The sequence below is a fragment of the Carcharodon carcharias genome, chromosome 14, assembly GCF_017639515.1.
Source record: "Carcharodon carcharias isolate sCarCar2 chromosome 14, sCarCar2.pri, whole genome shotgun sequence".
Classification (NCBI taxonomy): domain Eukaryota; kingdom Metazoa; phylum Chordata; class Chondrichthyes; order Lamniformes; family Lamnidae; genus Carcharodon; species Carcharodon carcharias.
The window spans coordinates 50332932-50355317 of NC_054480.1; the positions used below are offsets into that span (position 1 = coordinate 50332932).

Below are 22386 nucleotides of genomic sequence, written 5' to 3' on the forward strand. Positions count from 1 at the left end.
GTTAGTGAGCATGATCCCCGACCTCTCCTAGTTTAATTTAGTTAGATTTTGGGGGTGGGACAAGGGTAAGGAGATTAGTAGCATGATATTCTCTCGTTATGCCGTGTGTTCCCCATTCTTAACTAAGTGTATTTGTAGGTCTGTATAATCTCAGTGTTAATTTATAGTGTAATGTTACAAGTTCACTTGTGACTTCAATAAACCCAGTTTTGTTTTTCCTTGCACCAAAACCAGTTGTCTGCTGCACTTTGTCACAACCCCCAAATAAGTCCAAGGTCTAGAACCCAGGGAGCGGGAGCAATTCGGACCACTCAGAAGTCAGAGGTGAAGCTGACACACACCACCACCCCCTACAAATCATTGCTAGAGTTGAGAGTTGGAAAGCTGGTCAGAGTGCAAATATTCAATGCACTCAATAAAAGTCAGCCCACTTGGCAACCTGAAACCTGCGTAAAGCAGTTGTCACCTTGATCGTAGGTAGTGAAAATGAACAACCAGATATATCATTGCAACCGCAGACACATACATGCAACTGGAGAAGTTGCTCCTTCACAGCTGCCAACCAGTGAGAAGGAATTGATTTTGCCAACTGAACAAGGGACAGAACAACCATCAGTTCCAGAGATCTACTGCTCACCAACAAATGCATTGGATCAGCAGCCATAATCACCATGTCAATAAGATTCCCTGGAGAGGCATAGTGACCCCAGGAACCAGCAGACATCAGACAAGCAACGAACAACAATCCGCATGTTCATTAGAGGACCTGAGCGCTTTAAAGATTATATGTGTGCAGCGCATGTATTGAGACAGATGAAAGTGAAACAGACTAGAATGAACAGTTTTCTGTTCACCATGATGACTTTCTTTATAGACTATGAATGTGGGTAACTTGCAAATGCAAATGTTAGTGCATGTAATGTGTTTGTTCGGAGAAATGCCTTTGTGCACTGCTGCCTTTTGTGTACAGTGGCTTGCCATAGTCATGTGAGTACTGGTCATCTTGGGTGAAACAAAGGCTTTGGGCAGAAGTCGTTTTATTCACTGTATGAAACACCCACTGTGCACCTAGTCCCTGGCTCCAGAAGGATTGGGATTTCCCTGATGTCATCTAAGGTATATCTTACCTTTGACTGCTGACACTGAATGATAAATTCAGAAGTCTATAGTAATAATGCAGAGAATACAATTTCAAACCCCACCATTGCTGTTTAGGAATTTGAATTCAGTTAAAAAAAATCTGGAAGTTAAAGTCCAGCATCAGTAAAAGTGATCATGATCTCCATCTTCCGGTCGGCGAGCAGGGGGGCGGGGCCTGCTCGCCGATGTGTAAAATGACGCGGGGTGACATCGGGCAGGCGTCCTGGCATTACCCTACATCATTTATATTTTCAGGTTGGCGAGAGCGCAGCCGGGTCAGCTGCACGCCTGCCAACCTGTCAACGGCCACTTAAGGCTATCAGTAAAGTAATCAATGGACCTGCCTGTCCAGCCTTAAGGTTGGGGGTAGGCCGGGAGCCCAGGTGGTCTTCCGAGAAAACATGAAAGCTCATCCATGGGTGGGATGAGGTTTCATGAGGGTATTAAAATTTGTATTAAATGTCTAAATAAAAGAAATTGACATGTCCCAGCTCATGTGACATGTGACAAAGATGTACTGTCGCTGGGCAAGACTGGCATTTTTGTGCCAATCCTGGTTGAAGCAAAAAGGTGGTCCTGGGCCAGAGGACAATTAAGAGTCAGTCACATTGGTGTATGTCTTGAGTCACTATTTGGCTAGATGTGACATGTGATAATGGCACATGAGGGGATATGTCAGTAATTTTTTTTCTAATCTTTATTCAATGTTTCAAACCTGAGCCGATCTCTCTGAGGCAGCATCTTGCCTTAGGGAGATCTGTGCACTCTTTCGCACACATGCACGGAAGAGCGTACTCCCGGCTTCCTGGCAGACGTCACACTGGGCGGGCCTTAATAAGCCTGCCCACATAAAATGACGGCACGCCATCAACTGGGGGCGCCAATTAGGAACCCTCCCGCTAGTACCCGTTCCCACACAACCCCTCCAAAGGGGGAAGATCCTGCCCCATGAAGCTACTGGATTGTCATTTTTAAAAAATGGTTAATTAATATCCTCTGGAGAAGGAAATCTACTACCCATACCCAATCTAGCCAAATAGTGACTCAAGACCCACACCGATGTGGCTAACGCTTAACTGTTCTCTGGCCCAGGACCACCTTTTTGCTGCATCCAGGATTGGCACAAAAATGCCAGTCTTGACCAGCAACCACAGATCTTTAGAATGAAATATAAAATTAAGAGTACAGAAAAGGCAAGGTAACAAAATATCTCCAAATTTACTGTATGCATGGTGTTAAATGAAACAAAACAAGGATATATTAATTATGGAAACTGCAGCTATACACAATACTTCACTGGCAAAGGAGAACATCTCCAGCATTAAAGATGACTGTGTAATGTTTGACCAACATTGTATTGCAATTTAGTAGTGCACAAATCATGAGAAATGGTTTGATTTTCCTATTGAATTAGTGAAGGGCTTTTGCATTATAGGGGATTACAAAAGTATAAATGCAGCATTACAGACGCCAGCACAATCCATTTCATGATTTTGTGGCTTTTAAAACCACAGATTCGGATGGACAGGACTTTTCATTGGGCTGAATATTCACTGGGGTGGGGATGGGGGTATGTGGGTAAGAGATTGGAAGTTGAGCTGGAAGACCATTCCGCCTCCTTTGCACCAAACTCCTTATTCTGGCAGATCAAAAGGCAGCTCAAGTTATTTAATATTAATTTCCTGACAAATTCTTGCATCACAACATTTCCATAGTAAGCAAATTGTTCTTCCCTGCAGTGATAATATGAACATCAACAGCAAAGTAGACTCTTGGGAAAAAATAGAATCTTTTTTTTATTGTTTGATCTTATTTTTTTTTTATCTTATTTTTTTCTTCCACAGCTATGACAGACTCTACATAAAGGTTAAAGTAACTATGGGTAAATTCACTGCATGGGAGATTAAGCAGGGATCTTCATTCCCCACTTCTTAAGCAATTGCTGGAATCTGAAACTATTCCCAGACTAAGAAGGCAGTTGTACACATCAGCAGAAACATAGGACAGAATTTAATGTTGGTGACGGGGGGCTCGCCCACTGGCTGGAGTCCCGATGGGAGCCCCACCTCCTTTGTTGAAGGCCTGCCAGAATTAAGTGCTCATCAGGCACTTAACAGTCCAGTGGTGGGCCTTCCCTGGGATTTAGGACTCCCGGGGTGGAAATCCTGCCCCCAAGAACTGCCAGCTAATCAGAGACTAGCAGCTCTCCATAGCTCATTAGTGCCAGCAGTGCCACTGGCAACAGTGGCAGCTGCTGGTAATGCACCTGCCAGAGGCAGAGGATTGCCAAGGGAGCCCGGACATAGGTGAGTGTGGGCAGGATGGAGGCTGGACATTGGGTCGCTGGCTTGGAGGTTCAGAAGAAAGAGCAGGGAGTGGCTTTCTGTGGCACTTTTCCCTTCACAATGCTGAATCTCTCAATCAGGCACCGAGTATCTTTGAACGAGGGACCTCCCTTGGAGCTCCCTTGGAGCCTATGGAAATGTTATGATGCAAGACTTCGTCAGGAAATTAATATTAAATAACTTGAGCTGCCTTTTGATCTGCCAGAATAAGGAGTTTGGTGCCAAGGAGGCGGAATGGTCTTCCAGCTCAACTTCCAATCTCTTACCCACATACCCCCATCCCCACCCCTGTGAATATTCAGCCCAATGAAAACTCCTGTCCATCCGAATTTGGTAGGCATGAACCTTCTTGCCCTGGACTTAATCGGGTGGAGGCGGGAAGGCATTGAGGTCCCCACTCCGCACCTTCCTGCTTGATTAAATGCCCCCCCCCCACTTCTAAACTCGCTGCCAGGGGAGGGGTGGGCATTAAATCCTGACCATACATACCAAAACCACAAATGACCCCTAACCTTTGAATCTATACTAAATGAAGCAATAGACAGCTTTGGACTAACATACCTAGTTTTCACTGCGTGATGGAGCTTGAACCAATACAATTTGTGGGTAATGTAAGGCTCGTAGGGCATCTTCCATCCTATCCAAAGGGAATGCTTACCTTCTTTCCTTTCACACAATACACAAAACAGTAAGCCAAACATCCGAACAGCATCAACATAACCAGTCACATAACCAGTCAATTTTATCAGTGTGTCAACAGAGTGAATGTGTGGTTTTCTACAATAAAAGATACAATAAAAATACTGTTTTTAAGTGACCACATGAATAAGTATCACCTAACCAATGCACCATTTTGGCTGCCACAGTCACTTTTGAGGACACTAGTTAAAAGGCACAAAACTATCACCCTAGTCATTGCCTGTATATAGAAGTTACACAGATTAGGAATTAAATGATAGCTCATAGGAATATAATAAGCTTAGTGGTAGCACAGTTTCTGTGATGGCAAATGTTAACCAGATATGCATGAGAAATAATTAATGGGGAAAGCAGAGCAAGTGAATGAACTAATGTATCTTTACACAGCAGCTTATAATTATTAGCTTATAACAGCTTATAATCATTATACAATTTCAGAAACTTGAAATAGTGCAAAGAAATGCCTCCATTATAAATATTTTTAAAGCGTCAAGGCATCCTTCAATAAACATATTGCCAACACGTGGCAATCAGACCATGTGATCAATACATTCAGGACATAGTATCAGAACACCGGCTGGAACTGAATGTTGAAGAAATGTGACAGGTGTGGGGTTTTGCCTCATTCACAGTAAGTTTAGTATATCCTCACATTTCATGAGCTATCTAATGAATAGAGTGAGCTGCCCTGAACTCAGCACGAGAAACATACAGGAACATTACAAAACAAAAACAGAATTACCTGGAAAAACTCAGCAGGTCTAGCAGCATCAGCGGAGAAGAAAAGAGTTGACATTTCAAGTCCTCATGACTTGAAGGGTCATGAGGACTCGAAACGTCAACTCTTTTCTTCTCTGCCGATGCTGCCAGACCTGCTGAGTTTTTCCAGGTAATTCTGTTTTTGTTTTCGATTTCCAGCATCCACAGTTTTTTGTTTTTATCTCAGGAACATTACAAGTTTGGATTACCTTATTCATAAAAAAAAATTTATAAAGAGGGTCTCAGTGCAGCAAAAAAAAAATCTTCCCAATCAAATAACGTATAATTTGAAGGGTACAAGTGGATTTTGGTCCTTTCAAAAGTGCAGAGATTTATACCATATTGCATTCCATGATACTGACCTTTTTTTTGAGTAGCTTTCATATATTTTCAAGTTTTCTCTTTTTGTTTCATTTTCCTCTCTTGAAGACTGATACATGTTAGATACTGACAGACATCCAGTAATTTGCCCAAGTGGTCATTCTCCTTCTGTGGCCTAATTAGCGAACATCAGTGGATTATGAACCAGGAAGGATACCACAGAACAGCCTGAAATAAAAACAGAAAATGTCAGAAATACTCAGTAGGTCAGGCATCATTGAGGAAAATAAAACAGGGTTAACGGGCTGGATTTTCAAAGCGGGGTCAGGAATTCTGGATCCTGACCCTGCGCCTCAGCTGTGTCTTTTTGACTCAAATGACCTGGTTGTGAAGAAGGCCGGCTCAGTGTCCAATTATTGGCGGGAAGTGCCTCCAGAAGGTGGGAGCTGCTTGCCTGGCGTCAGCTGCAAAGACAAGCAGTGGCTTGCTTAAAATAAAAGCAAAATACTGCGGATGCTGGAAATCTGAAACAAAAACAGAAGATGCTGGAAAAACTCAGAAGGCCTAGCAGCTAGCAGGTCTAGTATATGGACTCAAAGCATTAACTCTGTTTCTCTCTCCACAGATGCTGCAAAACCTGTTGAGCTTTTCCAGCATTTTCTGTTTTTGGGGCAGCTTGCTTAAGTTCCTTACAGGGCGAGTAGTGTTGATGGAGCTGCAAGAGGCCGTGCGAAGATTCAGAGCTTGCACTGGGCAATAGGCCCATTAAAAAGAGGTATAAAAGAAAGACAAATAAACATTATTTGGCCCTGGGCAAACCCGACAGCTGTGCATCAAACTCTTCAAGTTCACCAAAATAAAGTGTAAAATTTCCATTCTGTACTGCAAAGGCCCTTTAACAAGCTCTTTAAGGAGCTTAAGGGGCCATTAATTGATGGCGAGCAGGTTGCCTGTTCCCTACCCTCCAGCCAGCCCATTGAAATTTAAAAATTTTTGTGGAGGCATTGGGAGCCCAAGACAACCTCAGGGACTTTGAATTAATACCCAAACTGGGTCCCGACCCCACTTTGAAAATCCGGCCTTACGATTCAAATCTGTGGGTGGAATCGTCTGTGCCCACTGAGGTTGGGCATGCTCAGCAGCGTGAGTGGACAATATGGTGAAAAGACCAAAAATAGGTTTCACAACATTGTGAAACCAGTTTGCAATTGTCCGCTCAGCCCGTCGATGGCAGGCCATGTTTCCTGCCATCAGACATCAGGGACCTCATTGCAATACATCTGCATATCGTTGTAAGGCCAGCCCGTGAAATCATTTCTCCTCCCCCTGTTGGATCATCTGTCCGCGTCAGCATGATTGCATGCTGGTGCAAAACACGTCTTGGCAAGCGTGACGTGCAGAAGTCGAGACTTACCGCCAGGGCCTTGCACACATCATGGACATCGGAGGAGCAGAAGATGCTGGAGCCCAACAGCAACACTGGAGGAATATCCATGGCATGCTGGATTCTCATGGACATGGCTCTGCTGCGAAGCAGCTCATGGGAGTTGGAAAGTCACCATGGAGGGCCTGCTCACGACAGATGATGGTCAAGTGGGTGGAGAGGAAGGTTTAGGATAGGCTGGGAGAGGAAGAGGTGTCAGGATGGGGTAAGGTTGGTGGGGGATTGAAGGTGTCGGGGGTGGTTGGAAGAGGGGAGGGAGTGCGGTGGAAGGAGGGCTAACAGGGGAGAAGCCAATATCTGGGGAGGTAAGTGTAAGGGGAGTGGAAGGTGTAAGGGAAGGAGTTTGGAGGGGGGAAAGTAGTGCGGAGAGGGGAGGGAGTCCAGGGGGAGGAAGGAGTGTAGAGAGGGGAGGCAGTAAGGCTGGAAGAAGTAAAGTTGGAGAAAGGAGTCGCAGAGAGGGAAGGAGTAAGGGTGGAGGACAAAGTAAGGCTGGAAGAAGAAGCAGGGATGTCTGAAGAAGTCAGGGAGGGGGAAGAAGTAATGCTGGACTAGGATGTAAGGCTGGAGGAAAGAATTGGGAGTGGGAAAGAACTAAGGGTGGCAAAAGAATTAAGGGTGCCTGAAGGAGTCAGGAAGGGAAAAGGGCTAAATGCGGGTGGAGTCGGGAGATGGGGCAATGGTGGAGGATCAAGGGGGGGAGGAGTCAGGGGGTGGGGGAAGGGGTTCCAAGGGGGGAAGGGGTCCAGAGGGGGAGATGTCCAGGTAAATGTGCAAGGGAGGGCTCTGATGGGTCCATGACTACCTCTTGGGAGCAAACTGAGGATGGGCATGGGACGAGGGAATGGTGAGAATGATGAGGGCAGAGCGAGGTGGTAGGGTGTGATGGTGAGTGTTTGACAGTAGCTGCAGAAGGGACGGTGAGGGTGGTTGGTGGGGACTCGGAGGCAGACATGGACCCTGAGGGTGGAAAGGAGGAGGTCGGGGAGGTGAATGTAGATGGGAGTGGGATTTTCAGGAAGGAAGGGAACATGCACATTCACCTGGACATCCTTGAAGGAAAAGGGTTGTGGCTGGTAGGTCATGGAGGGGAGTTGGAAGGTGATGCCGGGAGAATCAACAATGATAGGGGAGAGGAAATGGGTGACTGGGGGAGGGGAAAAGATGGGGGAGCATATGAAAAATCGAATCAAGACCATGCTGTCCAAATTGAAAATGAAACACCAGTCATGGTGGGCGAGATCAAGTGCTGCATGGGAGAGTGATCATTGGCTGGACAATGCTACAGGTCAGCTCAGATGGACAACCCTAGCACGCAGCATTAGAAATGCTCAGGACATTGCAGTGAGTATGATACGTGAAGGATCTGCGTGCATGGGAGAGTGGTTGCATGAGGCTCCGAAAGGCCCTGCCACACACACACTTCTCTCTCCAGAATAACTAGTTGGCCAGCTGCTCCTTCTGCGGTGACAGAGGTCAAGGTTGAGGAGCTCACAGGCAAAGGGGAAAAGGGGACTCAGAGGGAGAGGACACCATCTGAGATTCCTGAGTGGATGACCCAGAGGTGTCCAGCTGCCGCTCTTTCTCCATTCGGGTGCTGGGGGGGCCGTAGTCTGACTTCTTAAGGGGAAGAAGCACCTGGAGGATGTCAAGGTGCCTCATTTCCCTCTCATACTGCCACTGCAGGAACTCACCCATAGCTCCCGTGATGGAGTGCAGGTCTGCACACATCTCCGCGTTCTGCTGGACCAGGGTCTCCATGGCGTCCACCATCCTCCCCATGGCGACCTCCACATGTGGACATGTGAGCACCACTTCATCAGAGGGCAGGTGGAAATACTCCTCTGACTCATGTGCCACTCTGCTGAGGACTTCCAACAGCTCTGCATGATCTTCCCACGCCTTCTGCTGCTTCTCCAGGATGAGTTGGAAGGCCAAATCCAGAGATTCATCACCACAAGTGACTGATCCCCAGCAGTCCTCCAGGTGCTGGGGAGCTTGGCCAAATCTGCCTCCTCCTGCTGCGGATATCTGTCCAGCGGGTTAACAACAGAGTGTGGACCTGAGCCTGCTGTAGATCTAGGTCCCAGTGAGGTGTGTGCCTCTGCGATGGTGGAGCATGTGGATAAGCACTGTGATAGATCTTCCAGGCTGCTTATTTCCAGCTTTTCAATGGTGGTGGGAGGTTTCCTCTTAGCTGGAGATGAGGACCTGGATGGAGCTGAGGGACTGGCTGGCTGAGGGTGTCGGTCATTTGGCAAAGCCTCCCTGTGAACCAAGGTAGAGATAATTAGTGTATATCTGCAGAGTTACAAGCAGGAGAGAGAGCACTCACATTTTAATTGAGAGAGGGATGATGTGGTGCAGGATCCTCACGAGTGTGTTCGCTGCTGACCTCACCGTCATTTCAGGCACAGTCCATGTCCTCGCTAATCAGTACGATGGCACACTCCTCAAAGTGAGTGAGGAGCCAAATGTGGGCCACTCCACCCTCCCCACCACACCCCCCGCCCCCGACCAATCTGGGACCCCTCCCTGCTGTTGTGAGCAGACTTCTCATCCATGGAAACTGATGAACAGAGTGTGAGCAGGACACATGGCAATGCATGGAATGTTTGTGTGGTGAGTGGCGCCATGGACAGGAATGAGGATATGAACGCTAGAGGATATGAGCCTGATGGAGATGTGAGGGTGTGTGTGAGAGTTAGTGGTGCTGTCCCTTGAGATGTGAGATCCCTATGGATGTGTGAAGGGGTTTGTGAGTGTGTGAGTTAAGAGTGATGAGAAGAGTTAGTTACCCTGGCAGAATGGATAAGACCATTCATCCTGTAGTGGCACTGGGTGGCTGTCCTCTTTTGTAGGGCATTGGCGCTGACCACCGCCTCCCATGCTGGATTGGTGATTCAGCTGCCATCCTGTGGCCAGAGTGGGGGTAGAAGACATCACGGCAAGCCTCCACAGCATTCAAAAGGCACTCAAGAGACGCATCACTAAACCGGGGGGACGGCTGCATTCTTTTTGCCTTTTGGGGCCATCCTGTCTTCCACGGCAGTCCTGGCCTGGAAGCACTGAGAACTGTACGCATGGCTGCACTTTAAATATGGCGCCTAGCGTGAAGTGGCGAAGTGATGGCGTGGCGGGCGAATGACAGCCTGCCCACTATGGAAATGGCATGTTTCCCGGGAATGCATAATTAACGCGGTGTGTTTGGGATGATACAGAGTGAGAAGCCGCCATTGTAGTAGAACATCATTTTACCCGCTCGCTACCGCACTTAGTGAAAATCTAGGACAATTTCACCCTGTGTCTTTTCATCAGAAAAACCTGATGTTGCTTTCATGTGATGTAAGCACATGTTCCAGCTGAATTCTGGCTATCTTTTCTATGAGTAAACCAGGAATGTTATGGCCAATTGCTCTTCCTGGGAGAAATCAGCTGACTCAGCACTGAATCAAATCTGGAAATTTATCAGTACAATTTAATGCTTCATCATGTGATACTTATCCCATGTAAACAACTTGAGTATTTGCAACACATTCTTAGTGAACGAAAATGAGTTTTGATAACAGTTAAAACCAATAAACAGCATCCGGAACCTTTTGAAGGCGGGCATTCCAGATTTCCACTCCTTTGTACTTTCACTCCTCAATGGCCAAATTCTAATTTAAGATTCAGGTTATTTTGGGAAAAGAATGAAAAGAGGCACTCCCTCCCTAACAGCCCTGTGGATGTACCCGTATGAGAGGGACTACAGTTTTTATGAAGGCGGTTCACTGGCACCATCTCAGGGCAGTTAGGGATGAGCGACAAATTAGGGATGAGCTGGTCTTGCCAGTGCTGCCCACATTTCAATCAAATAATCAAAAAGGGGATGCTGTGCTATTTAAAATTCTGCTTAAAAGTCTCATTTTGACCCCAGTTTTGGATCTAATTGCTAATTGCCATAATTTAAACATGCCTGGAGGTGCTAAAATTGCATCTTTAGCACTGAAATGTTGATTAGGTGCAATTTTTGTGGGGTAGTATGTGTAGCCTCCACACATGCACTTCCACTGCACTGCCTGAGAGATAATGGCATGTGTAAGGATGACTGAGGGACCAAGAGAGAAGGAGAAGGAGGAATGTCCTATACCCACATGAAACAGTGGGGAAGGAGGCCGCAGAAGCAGCTACTGTATTGGATGTGACTGAGGAGGTTACAGCCAGGAGCACTGCTGCCAGGACATGGCTCCAATGCTACAAGAAAGTTAATGATTTGACATGAATGGTAAGGTAAGATCCCATCTCACAAACACATTTTCAATAACTGCATCAATACCAGCATTACAATCCCAACATATTGCATCCACCGCCTAATTAGACACTAAGGGCAGAATTTTATGTTTGCAATTACTTGCACCTCAGCCATATCTCACAGCTCTTCAACCATGTGTGGCATTACACATGCAAACACACACACCTGTAAATACACTCATTCACAGTAAACCACTCTCTCTCTTCCAGGACCAGGTAGTACATAACAGGCAGCAGCAAGACCTACCCATTGGAGGGGACGCACAACTGCTATGAGACTCAAACTTTGACAAGATAGTGTTGATGATCATTGGGTGGGAAATGACAGATACTGTAGCCACAGGCAGAATGTTTATTGTTTATTGTTGTTGTAGATAGAGACTGATTGCATTAATTGGTTATCTTGTTGTTTGTGTTCTTCATGAGGAATGATTTGAAAGGAATGTGTGAAGATGGTGGACTTTTTGATGGAAGGAATGGACCTCTCTCAAAAGCGTCATCAATGGATTGGCAGTGATCATTCCCTGCCAAGTATGAATCATTCATCTGGAAGTCCCTGGTGCTCCCTCTGGTCTCTTTGACTTCCTCCTCTTTTTCTTCTGGCTCCCGAACTTGACCCTGTGGCACAATTTTGGGTAGTAATGACCAGTCTCTCATGTGTCCCTTGCCCTCCTGTGGCAAAAATGATAAATGGAATTTAATGCAGGAAGAGGCAGGTGAAGCATTTTGGGAGAAGGGATAGAAAGTGGCAATATAGACTAAATGGCACAGTTCAGAAGAGTGTGCAGGGACAAAGGGATCTGAGATTCATATGCATAGATCTTCGAAAGTGGCAGGACATATTGAGAGATGGTTAGCAAAGCATATGGGATCTTGGACTTCATAAATAGATCTACCTCAAGACATTGAATACAAATGCAGACCAGTTATGCTGAATCTTTGTAAAGCTCGGGTTAGACCACAACTTTCTATTTCTGGTCATCACACTTTAGGAAGGATGTGAAGATCCCTAAATGGGTGTAGAGCAGATTTACCGGAATGGTTCCATAGATGAGGAATTTTAGCTACAAGGTTTGATTGGAGAAGCTGGGGTGTTCTCCTTGGAGTAAAGGAGACTGAGGGGAGATTTGATAGTGGTGTAGAAGATTATGATAGATTTAGAGAATGTAGTAAAAGAAAAACTATTCCCATTAGTTGACGGTATTAGGACTAGGAGACATAGATTTGATATTTTGGGCAAGAAGTGCAGACAGATGTGAAGAATCTTTTAATGCGGTGAGTGATAATGGCCTGGAACTTCCTGCCAATGACAGTGATGGAAGCAGATTTTAAAAGGAAATTAGATAGGCACATGAGGGTCATAAAGTGGCAGGGCTGCTGGGATATAGCAGGGAAATAGACTGACAGAATTACCCTATAGAGAGCCAGAGGGACTTGATGAGCTGGATGGTCTCCTCCTCTTCCGTAAGTAACTCTATGGGCAGAATTTAGCTCTTGTTGGGCAGGCTCAGCTGGGCAGGCGGTGGTGGTCAGGAAGCCAAATGCCGCCCGCAATCGAGGCCAGAAGGCGATCTCACACTGGCGGGTCAATTAAGACTCAGCATTGCCTGTGCGGGGAGGAGGACAAGTGGGATGAATGCAAACTTCATACATGTGTGTGAGTGCATGCTTGAGAATCTCCCTCAGGTACAGAGCTGCTCAGGGAGATGAAGAGTTTCCAAAAAAAAAGAAAAATGTTCTAAAACATGGCTGAGCAAGGACATGTTATTAATTAAATTTTAAATGTTTTATTTTATTTCTATTTGCTTTAGGGAACCTCATCCCGCCTGTGGATGAGGTTTCCAAAAAAGTGCAATGGCTGCTTGGCCTTTTCACCTGCCCACCAACTATAAGGTTGGACGGGCAGCAAAAAATGTCAGTTGATTGAGACTTTAATGGCCTTAGCAGGTCTTTTAATTGTTGGTGGACACGCTGCTGATTCCCTCGCGTGCCCATGACCAAAATATCACGCGATTGCTTGTTGACATCGGGACGCTTGACTAATGTCAACGCGTGTCATTTTATGCTCGAGCAGATCGGGTGCATGCCTGCCCAATGAAGTAAAAATTTTGCCCCGTTACTCTACTAATACAATCATAGATTGTATATATTTTTGGATGCAGTATGAGTAATTTGAGACATGACATATGTTAAGTGTAGCACGCTTAGGAACAGGTGACATTGGACCCCTGGTTCCCAAAGCTTTCCAATGTTGGTGGCTTTCCTTGCCTCAGTTCTTGGTCTGTTGTAGACTAATCAACAAAGATGGTTTGGCAACAACTTAATTATCATTGTGTCAAGCGGCTACCAGGAATGTCAAAGGTAAGAGATGGACCATATAAATTTTTTGGCCTATGATTCCTATGTCATGCAATCCATCCTGAATTTAATCCTTTAAAATCCAGTACAATTTTGATGAATCTGCATTGTACCCCTCCGAGCGCAATATATGCTTCCTGTGGACCAATGCCCAAAGAAATGCAGCAATCCACCTGGGGTTTCATTAAGGCATTGTATAACAAAAGCATAACTTTTCCTTGTATTCCAGCCCCATTGAGATAGAGGCCATTATTCCATTAGACAATTAGATTGCCCTTCTTACCTATGCACCTGCTTTTAGTGATTTGCATACCTTTATCCCTATTCTCTGTCTCCTGCCTCCCAACTAATTGCCAACCCTTGTCACAAGGTTACCTGCAATTGTGTACATTTTTATTTTTTTTCTTAATTATCTTATGTCAAATCTTATCAAATGCATTCTGGAAGTCCATGTAGACAACATCCATAGATCCTGGCAGGAGCTTCATGCATGAATACTAATAGGAGTTCTATGTCCTTAATAAGATTTCAATTGTATTTTAACTGAGGCCAGAGCAGGGAATTTTCTGTGGCTTTATCTCCAGACTGAAACAGGCCACCAGATGGTGAGAAGGAAGAAGAGGCCTGCTCGGAACTCAACCCTGTCCTGCCATTTCTGATTTTAACCTGCAGGGTTAAAGGCAGGGAGGGGCCTCATGAATTTGACTAATCACAGTCCTAATATGGTAATACTGCACCTAATTAAGTACCATTGCTTCCCGGACAGGTTGGAACAGGTATGCAACTGGTCTGAAGACAGAATAGGTGAAGTTAAGTGCAAAACTTTTCTTTGTAAACTCAAAAGCTCCTCTAATTCACATGTGGAAAGCTGCAGCCTCCACTGCCCTAGGCTCTCTCCCCAATCCCTCCCGGAAGACTCTCTCAACATCCCTGCCCACCAGACCATGACTGCTGACCAGCAGCATTTTAATGTGACCAGGAAGTTCAAATACTCCAGGTCTAAAACTTAAGTCAGTGATGCTTTTCACACTTGCCTCTGCAGCCACCGCCCCCACCCCCAGCAAGGCAAAACCAGTCAGAGTTAAAATCAACACCATGGTGTGGTTATGGAGAAAATCACAGGAGTTTCATTGGGGGTAATCTGTAGGCTAGACCTAATTTAAATATCATGGAAAATTGAAGGTGGTGGGGGGAGGAGGGGACGGGTTCCATGTTGTGGGGGGTGGGGATGGTGCAGAAAAGTGACATTTATACTACACCGAGGCCTGACAATACAATATAAGATACATCTATAAGATACATCTAGCCTGAAATGCTGAATAAGCTCCAAAGCTGAAAGCATTTTCTCAGAACATTTGTCAAGTTCAAACTAATTCACCAAAAATATTGTAGGAAAAAAGTCAGTTAGAGAATGAAAGCAGTTTAAAATGCAAGGAGGTACACAACATAATTCTCCCATATTTGGCGAAGGTCTTATAAAGTTAGCACATGGTCAAAATGTCTAACATTTGCAGCTATTGCCTCACACAGTATTTTAGCAATGGAATAGTAAAATAAATGCTGGATTTTTGTTGGCATTACTTTCACTGAGAAATTCTGAAACGAGGAAGTTTAACTGACCATAATATACTGGAAAGCATCTGTACAGAAAGCAAAACCAGCACTTTTTTATCTTGTTACTGGCAGTGAGCTATAATTATACAGTAATTTTCAGGATGCAACTTCCTATTTTTGCTTTTATTCTTAATATTTAACTTGTCATTGTTTCAGTTTTAATGTGAAAAATAAAACATCTTCGAAACACATTTTATTGCAAATGCATTGAATGAAATGTGGTCAGTTTTCAACTTCAAAAGACAAAAAAAACCCTTTTAACCTAACACATGAACAGCTTCCCATTTACTTATTTAAGCACACACACATTAGATATCCAAGGTGATTCTGTACCTTTTTGCCCTATTGCCCTTTCCAAGTATTATAGTTTCAGACTATATGGAGAGATTATGCACTGGAATGAGCAATGCACAACTTATTTAAACTTCAGGCAACAGACATGTGATTTATTGATCTGAGGCACACACAGAAATTCTGTACTGCCACGTTATTCATTTCAATATACAAAGGGTCATTTTGTAAGGCTCAGCTCATGCCATGAAATCTAATTAAATTTGGACATGGTTCACAGAATGGCTCTATACTTTTTTAGTCCTATTTTGAATCCATGCTCCCATCTGACAAGTCTTCATGTTGGGAACAGAAATCATGCCAAAGCAAATTATGCAGATGTGTTCACCTGGAATTTTAAAATGCCTTTATGCCTCCCGTTAATAGCAGAGAGGAATTATACGTGTATTAAGAATTCATACATATTGCTACATTGTGCTATTCAATCAGCAACCAATCTTCCATTTAATTCTCTTTCCTTCATGAAAGTTTCCACAATGGTAGCAAACACTACATTAAAATACAGACTAATATTATCCATGAAATTGGTTTTCAATAACCCAAGAGATACAAAGAAGATCAAACTCTTCATATCTAATGAGATTGAATAATTTACGTTTTTCATTTACTCAGCAGGCTGGATTGATCTCAATGCCCAAAAGAGATAAGCCTGAAGACCACAGGTGAATACTTGTGGTAGATACATTTAGTTGGTAATACAATAGTGCAAAAAATATCTTATCTTCTATTGCAGGTCTGTTACTTAGTGCCTTTACTATCCACAGATCAAATACTTAAAGTCAAGTTTAATATGATCTATTTTGTCTATTTTTCCAATCTTGGCTGTTGTCTCAGACCCTGTGAAATTTGAGCATTCTTGAAACTTGGAACCTGATTCAAATCTTGAGATTATAGCTTCCCCTCCATGCTACCATTAGGGAATACTTTCTCACTGGTCAGTGATTGGGCACAAACAGTGCCATGCATGGTACTCAGTACAGAACATTAGGGATATTGTTTGAAGATAATATATAGCACACAATGTTCAAAAGATGTGAGGAAAACTCAGGTATAGTATCAGGTCCTGGTGCACTGCCTCAGATGTTTTATTATAATTTGTTACCTATCTTTTAGGGGCTAAATGCTGAAAATCCTCTGGACCTGATCACCTACATCCAAGGAATCTAAAAGAGGTGGCTGCGAGATAGTGGATCCACTAGTTGTGATCTTTCAAAACACCCTATATTCTGAAGCTGTCCCAGTGGATTGGAAAGTAACAAATGTAACACTACTATTCAAGAAAGGAGGGAGAGAGGAAACAACGAACCACAGGCAAGTTAGCCTGACAATATTCGCCAGGAAAATGCTGGATTCCATTATTAAGGAAGTAGTTACGAGGGACTTAGAAAATAATGTTAGCCAGAGCAACATGGTTTTAATATGTAAAATACTAATTATCTGCTCATTTAACACAAGGCTCTGAATTTAACTGTCAGCACGAATTTCCTGAACTTCTAGGAGCCCATGAGGGAAAACAAGATGAAACAACAGCAGGGATTGATAGGATTTGCCAAAGTGAAAGGTTTTTGCTGACAAGGCTTGCTCTAACAGTGTGTTCTCACTGTTTTGGAGGTGATTGCAAATACTTTGGAGGTCATCACTTTTAGCTTGGAATGATTGCCTGTAACCTAGTCATCCCTTCAACCTTCAGGTCAGTATGGGAGCCACTGGTACAGTCAGGTGGTTGCTGACATTTGCAGCCCCTTAAAAAAGACATCATGCCAAGTGGACTAGCTGGGCATAGCCAGTGACTGTCAAGGTCACCACAAATGGTACGTAAAAATAAGCAAGACATGAAATTGAAGCAATCAAATATATTTTATGGTTAATAAACATGAAACAGAAATGTGACAATATAATACTGTGTTGAACATCCAAGTGAATCCTCCTGTACAACTACAAAGCCTTTATCTTCTTTTTTTACTACAATTTCTATGTGGTGCACCCCTCGTGGCTTCAGCAAGGCTAGAGGCAAACTGTTTGTTCCCCTGCTCTAACTGCTCAAATGCTCTTGGCTGACATTCTCTGGATTTTGGGGAAAGGGAAGGCCTCCCAAAGACTGTCCCACATGCAATGTTCAGAGGCAAATTCGGCCACTGTTACAGGAGGCAGCAGGTGGGGCACTCAATGAGGTGGGGGCAGGTTCAAGGGATCAGAAGTAAAAGCACTATGACCATACTCCCCACTTCCATGTCTGCTTTCTCTATCTTCCCTTCTGCCAGCCAAAGAGCTACACCTCATGAAGGAACTGGATGACCATGGTGAGGCTTACCTCCATCGTGCTTAAGGTGGCAGGTCATTGCATGCACTCAGTTGTCTGCTACATCTGATGCACCATGCAAATGGCCACTCTTTCCATGGAGGTGAACATCAGCGCAAAGACCTGAGATATCATGGTACTCATGCTAGGGACAGACTCCTCTAATTCCTCTCCAAGGATGCGCAGTGCCTTTAGAAATGCTGACAGAAACTCACATTTTCTGCTACTTGTCCGGAGTTGCCCACTTCATCAATGGTCCCTGAGGCTCAGCATCAACAACCAGCTGGGGATGCTTGCAGCGTTCTGTGCCCTCTGACAAGAACTCACCATTGCTGTCACTGTTTCCAACATCTGCTCCTGCTCACTTGTGGTATACCATGTGACAAGTCAACTACCTGTCTTGGCAGCCTCACCAAAGTGGGCACATCTGTGATGTTGGATTATGTACATGAGTTCTGTGACAGCGCTTCCTCAGAGTGAATAACCTCCTCAGGAAAGACTTCATACTCCACCAATACTATCCCCTGAAGGGCGTTTGAAGGACCTCTGGTAGATAAAAGATATGAATTAGAACTGACAAGGTGAGGGACTTCCAAGTCATTATTGTGCACATTATAAATTTCCATTGCCTGCTAAAATCAAGTTAACATGAGTGAGCATGCCACGTGGCTGTGTGATATTTAGTTCTGTCACAAGGTAGCTGAAAGGCCCCAATTCGCCATCTCCAATTGCAGGCATGTCAACACCAGGCTTAACTCTAGTCCTCCTCCCCTGCAGCTATCAAAGTGGCTGTGACTGGACAGCTACATCCACTTCTCTGACTTACCCTGGTGTTCCCTGCTCTCTTCCACTACATGGAAAGAAAGAAGAAACCTATGAGTGTGAGCTATGGAATGTTTTGCAAAGGGTAAAAGGACAAGATTTGTGGACGGTCAGTTGTGAGGGATAGGTGTGACATTGCAATAAGATGAGAGTGGGTATAAGTAGTGTGATAGAATCAGAATATGGAATAATGTTAAAAAGATGGAGTTAAGGGTACTCTATCTAAATGCATGCAGCTTTCAAAACAAGGGAGATGACTTGAAGGCAAAAATAGAGATCAATGAGCATGATTTAATTGCGATTGCAGAAACGTAGTTACAGGGTGATCAGGACTGGGAATGGAATATTCAGGGGTATTCATTATTCAGGAAGGATAGGCATTTGGTGGGGGGGGGGGTGGTGGGGCGGGGTTGGGAGAGGACCTTAGATCAAAGGATCAAGATGTAGAATCAGTTTAGGCGGAGCCAAGAAACAGCAAACATTGGTGGAATAAAAGCAAAATACTGCGGATACTGGAAATCTGAAACAAAAACAGAAAATGCTGGAAAAACTCAGCAGATATAACAGCACCTGTGGAGAAAAAAAACTAGAGTTAATGTTTCAAGCCTGTTTGACTCTTCTTCACAGAATTGTCGAGGAATCCAAAGCAAACATTGGTGGGGAGTTGTTTACAGGCCATCAAACTGTAGTGGTAAAGTTAGTCATGGTATAAACCAGGAAATTAGAGCTCCATGTAACATGGATAATACAGTAATAAAGGGCAACTTCAATTTATATATAGATTAGGTAAACCTAATTAGCACTAATGCTATGCAGGATGAATTTCTAGAGTGTGTACAAGATAGGTTTCTGGAGGAGTACATTGAGGAACCAACTAGGGATCTGGCTGTTTTAGATTTAGTATTATCTAATGAGGAGGGGCTAATCAATAACCTTGCTGTAAATGGGCCTATAGGAAATAATGACCATAACATGACAGAGTTTTAAGTTAAGTTTGTAAGTGATAAAATTCATTCTAAATCTAGGGTCCTAAATCTGAACAAAGGAAATTATGAAGGTTTGAGGAGCAAGTTGGCTATGGTGGATTGGGAAAATACAGCAAAAGATTTGACAGTAGACAGCCATGGTTAGTATTTAAAAAACCATTACATGGTCTACAGCAAATATACATTCCTCTAAGTCAGAAAAAAATGCAACAGAAAAGATGAATTAATCGTGGATAATAAAAGTTAAAGATTCCATTACATCAAAGGCAGTAGCTTATAAGGTTGCCAGGAAAAAGTGGTAAGCCCAAGGATTGGGAGCAATTTAGAATCTAGCAAAGAATGACCAAAAAATTGATAAAGAAATGGAAAAGAGAATATGAATGCAAGATAGTTAGTTACAAAGGCAGATCGTAAAATCTTCTTTAGGTAAGTGAAAAGGAAAAGTTTAGCAAGGACAAATGTGCGTCTATTACAGGTGAAGACAAGAGAACTTATAATGGAGAATAGGGAAATGATGAGAAACTAAACAAATTGTGTCTGGCAGAATTTTCCAGCCCCGTTGGCATCGGACGTCATGGCGGGCGGAGGGTGGGGGAGAAGGCCATAAGCCAGTTTCACGCCATCGTGAAACCAGTTAGCAATTGTCAATGGTGGGCCACGTTTCCCGCCGCCACGCAGCAGGAATGTCATTTTAATACATTTGCACCTGTCATTCTTACAAATGACTGAGATCCAGTGTCACCAAAGACTGCATGTCTAGGGAACTGGTTGGTCACAAATGCCACCTGCTGCAGGATTTGGTGCCACAGGGACATATAGGGCATCCACTACCAGTGGCCGTGAAAGTGACCACAATGCTCAATTTTTACACCAGTGGCTCCTTCCAGGGCTCCACAGATGACCTGTGTTGGATCTTGCAAGCTTCCATGCACAAGTGTATCCAGGAGGTCACGGATGTCATCTTTGCGAAGGCACAGAACTTTGTGCATTTTGCCTGGGATCAGGAAAGCCAGGAAGCAAGAGTGCTGAGATATGTGCAAATCTCAGGTTTTCCACAGGTGCAGGATGCCATTGACTGCACTCACGTGACACTTAGATCTCTGTGGCAACAAGCAGTCAACTACATCAACTGCAAGGGCTTCAGCTCGCTGAATGTTCAGCTTGTGTGAAACCACCACAAACACATTCTGCAGGTCTCACACGATTCCCAGGGAGCATCCACAACTCCTGCATCCTTAGCAGGTCTCAGATCCCTGATGTCTTCCAGGTTCCAGGGACGCTGCAAGATTGGCTCCTCGGGGTCAAGGGCTACCCACATAAGGCGTGGCTGATGACACCCGTGCAGTGGCCTCAGGCTGCAGCACAGCGACAGTACAACGAGGCTCATGCCACAACCCGGACCTTGGTGGAGCAAACGATAGGCATTTTGAAAATAAGGTTCTGGTGCCTCAACAGGTCCGGTGGAGCACTGCAATACAATACCAGAGGATGTCAAACATCATCGTTGCTTGCTGCATGCTCAACAACCTGGCGCTGCAAAGTAGGGGAGGACCTGGCTGAGGAGGAGATGGAGGAGCTGCACATATCCTCCAATGAGGAGGACATCGAAGTGGCTGGCGATGATGAGGTCCTCGAAGGTGAGGATGCTGGCGATGAGTCCATTGCATTAGCCAGATGAGGCAGGCGCGCTTGGGCCCTCATTGATACAAGATCCATGGAGGATGATGGCGAGATGCAGTGAGGACAGTCCTGATGTCCTCACTTTGCAGCTGTGAATGTTTGACTCCTGTGTGGTTGATGGCAGTGCACATACCCTCAGTGCTCAACCTCATGTCATGGAGACATAGTGGACGTCATAATAGTCACTCGATTCCAGGAGGATGATGATGATATGCAGTGAGGACACTCCATAGATCTTCACATTGCCTCTGTGAATGCCTGACTCTTTTCTGGCTGAGGGCAGCTCACTTGTGCTCTGTGATCAGGGTCCTATCATGGAGATGCAACCGTGAAACTTTAAACGCATCTGGGCCTTTGGCAGCCTTCATCACCTGACCCCTTCAGGAGCACAGTGTCACCAGTCACAGGTGCAGAAGAGATGAGGGACCAGCCCCACCTCAAAGGTGCTGAGAGCCCACAGAGAGAATGACGGAACTATGTGATATCTGCTCATGACATTCTGGCAGCAGTGATGAGCAACATCCAGGTGCAGGCATCAGTAATGTGTCCAATGATGTGAAGCCAGACCATCACTTTGGTCTGAAGGTTACACACTACACAAAGAAGAGGCCCTAGTCCGAGATATCTGCCTTTATCTTGTGCAGGAACCAAGGTTTCATATCTGAGTGACATGAATACTGCTCATCAGAACAAGGAGCCATAGGTAAGGTGACATTCTTGGGAGTTTATTGACAGTAGTAAACATTAAGTACAGGTGATTAACCCACCCATGCCCTGGCTGTGCAAATTTTTATTAAAATTATGATTTTGGAACTATCTTTGGCACTGTTTCTGTGGTGTAGTGGTTATCACGTTCGCCTAACATGCGTAAGGTTCCTAGTTCAAAACCGGGCCGCAACATTGCTTACATCTTCTTAACCTTCTTAAGACTGCTGCTACATCTTGGTGCTCCCCTGACCTCCACAGTGGAGGCGGAGGCAGCCTGCTGATTGCTACGCCCTGTCTGTGTTGACCTTGGTGCGCGTCCTCTGAAGGGCCAAGGCCTGGAGGGCCCTGGCCTGCTTTCGAGATCCCACTTTGTGGCAATGGCACCATCCATGGACTGTGGAGCTGGAGCTGCTGAGGTCACAGGAAGAGTGGGTTTTGATGGGCTGGGCACTCCTGGAGTCACCTGTGTATTGGCCCTGGGGTGTGCACCTGCTGATCCTTCTCCCTATGGGAGCCCAGGGGCTCCTGGCTGACTCCTTGAGGAAAAGGGGTAACTGGAGATCGAGCTGC

At 44.8% G+C, this 22386-nt stretch overlaps 1 pseudogene; it reads right to left on the reverse strand.

The window, feature by feature from the left end:
- Window positions 1-4077: 4077 nt before the first annotated feature.
- On the reverse strand, window positions 4078-4165 carry LOC121287666 (annotated as a pseudogene).
- Between the last annotated feature and the right edge of the window lie 18221 nt (window positions 4166-22386).